The sequence below is a fragment of the Callospermophilus lateralis genome, unplaced genomic scaffold (assembly GCF_048772815.1).
Source record: "Callospermophilus lateralis isolate mCalLat2 unplaced genomic scaffold, mCalLat2.hap1 Scaffold_707, whole genome shotgun sequence".
NCBI classification, from domain to species: Eukaryota; Metazoa; Chordata; class Mammalia; order Rodentia; family Sciuridae; genus Callospermophilus; species Callospermophilus lateralis.
This window is the reverse complement of record NW_027515179.1, coordinates 788,391-793,887: the sequence shown is the minus strand read 5'-3', so window position 1 is coordinate 793,887 and position 5,497 is coordinate 788,391.

Below are 5,497 nucleotides of genomic sequence, written 5' to 3'. Positions count from 1 at the left end.
TAATATTAGCTTGGGCTTGTCTGTACTATATATAAAGTTATATATACTGTAAAAAAATAAAATGGAGGCTTATGATGGAGAATCAAAAGAAAGTGCAATCAGTTTAAGCAGGTCACTGATATTCCAAGTGTTGAAATCAGAGAATACTGCTTTATCACAACCATTGTCAATATGTAAAGGGATAATAAAATTATCATAAAAACTAAAAAATTGTATTTCAGAGAGATTTGGAAACTTGAGCTATATGGTAATAAAATAAAACTGTAACCTGTACAGGTAATATTCCTCATGGTTGATTTTGTGGTAGTTTGAAAGATGCATTAAAAAATATAAGAAATGCCAAAGCATAAGACTTCCAAAGCCATGTGCAAGAGAAATATAAAATAGGAGAAGGGCATAAATAGTTGAACAAGCATATGTGTGATAAGGCAAGGCTCATTTGCGGAGGAGGAAGCCCTGGACTTCATGTGCCCTGTAAAAGTTTATCCTCTAGACTAGTCCCCATCCTGGCCCAGCCACACCTCTGCCTTTGCTAAAGTTGGTTGAGCCCTATTTCTTTGCATGTCGCCCATTGATCACCAAGGTACCATCTGGAATTGTCTCCTATATGCACACTTATTGTCTAGGAGAATTGGAGTATTGTGGGGTGAGTTGTGGCAGAGGGTTTGGCTTGTGTTCCGCCTCCAGCTTTGTGGAGTCTTCTTTTGTTTGGAGCCACAGAGAGCTCTTTGGAGAGCTACAGAAGTATATACACATACCCTGGTTTTCCTGTCGACTTTAATAGAAAAGTGATTCCATTCCTAATTGTGAGCATTAGAGTCAATTATCCTGATTCCTGGACTTTAGCTCCAATCAGTGAAACAAAAATCTCTGGGGAGTACTCTCAAGCATTGGATTTATTAAGCTTTCAGGGAGGTTCCTAGATGTTATGATTAGTATAAAATAAATGTTAATGGACCAAGGACTTGAGTACATATCATATATTTGTATTCTGGCTTTTATATATTTTTAAGACTTGAATAGATTTCTTTTCCTTTGGTACTTGGGATTAAACTCAGGGACTCATAACCACTGAGTCACATCCCCAGTCCTATTTTGTATTTTATTTACAGACAGTGTCTCACTGAGTTGCTTAGCACCTCAGTTTTGCTGGGGTTGGCTTTGAACTCATAATCTTTCTGCCTCAGCATCCTAATCTGCTGCTATTGCAGACATGTGCCACCTCACTCAGCTTGAATAGATCTTTAATTTCTCCCAACTTTTATTTATTTATGTTAAAGATGGGGATGATGCCACTTGCTTCTCAAGACTGTGATGAGAATTAAATGAAGTCATAAATAGTTGGCACTTGTTGCCTAGTGAGTGCTCCATAAGCCAGGGGGATAACAGACCTTTGTATTTTTACAAAGACAAAAAGTGGGCACCCAGCTTTTTGTCTGTTGGCAAAGACTTGAACAACTTAGCAGAAACTTTTTTCAAAAAAAATACATAAAAGGAGTGGTGAAGGAAATGTTGCTCATTGGTGAAGCATGTTGAATTTCAGTCACAGGTGCCAAAAATGTCATTTATATTAGGACATTATATTAATTTATTAGTATATTCATTTGTGACATATACATGTATGGGCATAACATCATTGATCAGTCTCATTTCTCAGTGCCTGAATCATCTCTCTTATCCTCTCTTCCATTAATCTAAACTCAACTATTCTCTCTCCAATTTTTTCGAGATCCACTTCTTTTTTCACTCCATTTTTCTTTTTACCTTTCACATATCAGAGAATGCACTTGAAAATTGACTTTCTGCATCTGATTTATTTTATTTAATTTGATGTGCTCCAGGTTCCTCCATCTCCCACAAATGATATAATTCCTCTCTTGTTTATGGCTGAGTAGAATGAGTAAACTTGTGAAAAGATGTATAGATGCTATTTTTTGGGTATGTCACCTGCCAGCACACAGAACCTTGAGTTTCCAAGCTCAGCCTGCCATTGTGTGAGCCAGGGAATGAAGATGCACGAATAATGAGGTCTCACGTGAACCATTTGAGGTCTTCCGATCTGTGGCTCTTACTGCTTGTACATGCACCAAACAGCCTGGTAACTTTCAGGGTGTCCTTAATTGTCTGCATTGATGACTAACCTGTTTCAGGGGTCTGTTTTCAGTACAATTTTGTTCTCAAGAGAAGGAAATCAATGTGAAGGTAAAATCTCCTGATTCTCCAGGTGTCAGATATAGGATATGGTTCCTTCCCACAATTCTTTCCCTTTTGTCCATTCATGAAACTGCCTTCACCAGGTTTACATTAGTCCTCTATTCATGTGGCACCTTTGGATTCATCCTGGCCCTGAGCTCTGGTTGGGACAGAGAATCTAGAGTCAGAGCAGAACTGGTCCCACTGGCCAGGTGAACTTAATTATAATTATTATTTTTTTTACTTTTCAGGGATTCATGTTCCCAAGTTTTGAAATGAGATTGACAGCTAGTAGTGGTAACATTTAATGACATCAGGAGCCCTTGATGACCATGTACTGGACTATTGTTTTTGAGACTTTTATCCCTGCCCTTTTCACTGGCAATAAGAACTCCATGAGCAGAAGCCATGTTTACACTCATGTTGCAGAACAAAGATGCTCAGCTGTGTCGAGTTAATTTGATTTAGGTCACACAGCTAGCAAATGGCAGCTTCATTGTAGCTGTGGGAACAGAGGGCAAGAAATGCACAAATGATCATGGTAAAGCATTGGCACATAATGATCAGGTTATAGAGCAGTAAAAGGAGGTACAGGTGCAATAGAAGGCCTGGCTCTAACCAGGGTAGAGGCAAGGACTGAGGAGGAGAGAGCAGAGTCCAGAGTACAGGGTAGAAGCAGGCTTCACTCCAACCATAAAGAGGTAGCTCAGAGAGTAACACCACGGGAGGACTGGGCCTGCCTTGCAGGGATGGGGCCAAGTGGGTGGTTTTCAAATTTGACATGTAGAAATGCAGAATATGAGGATTGGGCTTTGCAGAAAGCCCCAAACTCCTTTCTGTTGTATGTGCATGTACATAGGCACATACAGAGAGAGAGATGCCCAGAGAGTTGATAACCTGTGTAAAAATCAGAGAACTGTTCATAATGGAGGAACAATTGAGAAGACAATATCATCATTTGAAATATACTTTAGTCGTATTGGACTGCTCTAAGGGAGTTTTAGAAACTACATACATTACAAGCAAAAACAAAATTTTTTTTGTGGACTTCTGAAAGCTCAGATTTCTAAGATCAACTTTCCAACAGATTTATTGACTATTGAGATCCTGCTTTTTCATAGAAAGCTGTAATATGAAGGTTTGTGTCCCTTTGAGTATCTTGGTTGAACTTCTCTCCAATAAGGTGATGGTATTAGAAGGTGAGTCTTTGGAGAGGTGTTGAGTTTCTGAGGCTGAAGACTTCATCAGTGGAATTAATGCTCTAATGAACACGTGATACAGGCTAGCTGGCTTCTTCCACCACATTATGACACAGCCAGGAGCTTCTACCCATTATAAATTTTCTCAACAAGCATTGAATAGCCTTGTGCCTTGATCTTATACAATGTGAAAAATGAGTGTCTGTGGCTTATAAACCACCCAGTCTACCATTAATTATTATAGCAGCTTGATGAGAGTAAGGAAGTGCACCATGTGTGTCCTCACAGGATTAATTAAGAAGTTTCTTTGCAGCTCTCTTTTAATAAAGGACATTAATCCCATTCCATAGCTCTACCCACATGACTGAATAACCTTCAAGACCCAACATTTTTCTGCCTAGGCTTATGATAAACTACCACAATATTACAATACATATTCACACAGGGTCTAGGACTGGTCATTTTGCCCCAAGTGTGTATAGCCAAGCTTCGGAAATCTGGACCCGGAAGTAACTGTCAAGTCCTCTATGTGTTCCTGGCAATAAACTTTCAAAGATTTCTTCAGTGCATATTAATAGTAGTATCTGTGTATTCACCAGGCTGCTCACTCAAGATAAGAAGTGGCCCCTTCCGTTGTAAACTGCAGTCTAATGGAGAAAGCATAAAACCCATGTTGTCCCTTGCTGCACTGACACTAAACATTGCATATGAATCCTGGGATCCTTTATGGCTAATTACTGATCAGTAAATATTACATTGCAACAAGCATGTGGTAAAAAATTTAGGTAAACTATTGTTCACATTGGAGAAAAAGATCCTGGAAATCAGGCAAGCTTAGGAAACTAATTAGGGGCTGGGGATCTGGCTCAAGTGGTATCATGCTCATCTGGCAAGCGCTGGGCACTGGGTTCTATCCTCAGAACCACATAAAAATAAAATAAAGATGTTGTGTCCCCTGAAAACAATATATATAAATATATTTTGTTTCAAAGTTCTCTCTCTCTCTCTCTCTCTCTCTCTCTCTCTCTCTCTCTCTCTCTCTCTTTAAAAAAAAAAAACAAAAAGATATTAGTCACCGAATAGTGTGGTTCATGATTGGGTTGTCAGACTCTTACCTTTTGGGCTTGATTTTTGTTATTGCTTTAATTCTATGTTTTCAACATGGTTGTTGCTTATGTGGTTCAAATATAAACCCATGTTAAAGACTCAACTCTATTCCATCCCCACTAACCTTTTCCCATTGCCCTTCATGAACATCTGTTTTAATTGTTTTTAGTATATATTCTTACTGTTTCTTGTTCTGGTAGGAGTCAATAACAATAATAAGTTATTAGGTAAATTTCTTTCTTACCCAAAAGGGAGTGCTCCTGTATATCCTGTCTGCCCCTTATTTATTACTCAATGAAACAACCTGGAAAACACCCCACATATGCAAAAATCTTACCTTTCCATGGTGTAGATAGACCAAAGTTGGAACTAAACAAATGATGGACATTTGGGCTCTTCCTGAGCTTTATGAATTAACAATATTTCTGTATTGAATAGCTCTGGGAATCTATTTTATATTCTTCCAAATGTACATTTAATGTTCAGTCCTGCAAGAAATATTGCTTTATCAATAGCTACTTTTTATAATTTCAAGTAATAAAGCCCAATTCTTTGGAAGGTTAGAACATTTTTTTTTCTGTCAGAAAGTATACAAGTTCATGCTTTCTGTAGATGCCCCAGTAGACAGAGGCCACATTTTGGATATTCTTTGCACTATTACAGAATGCTGGTAATGCCTTCTTTTTATGTGGGAACCATTTTCTCTTTCTGTAATTTTTTTTCTTTTTACATATGATTGATACCATGTCATGGTTACAGAAGAAAACATCAGTGTCCTACCCTTAATAAATCCATGGCTTGGTGAGAGTCCAATGCTGAAACCAATAGTTTCTTCCCAGTACAATGATCACCAAGGACACAATGCATTTTGGTAGTTTGTGTCTCCCAAAAAATTGATCTTTGTAATCTAAGTCCTTATACCTATGGGCTGAGAGATTTAAATATTGTTTATTTACATTAATGTTCACATTTTAATAGTGGTAACATCATTTATTTTT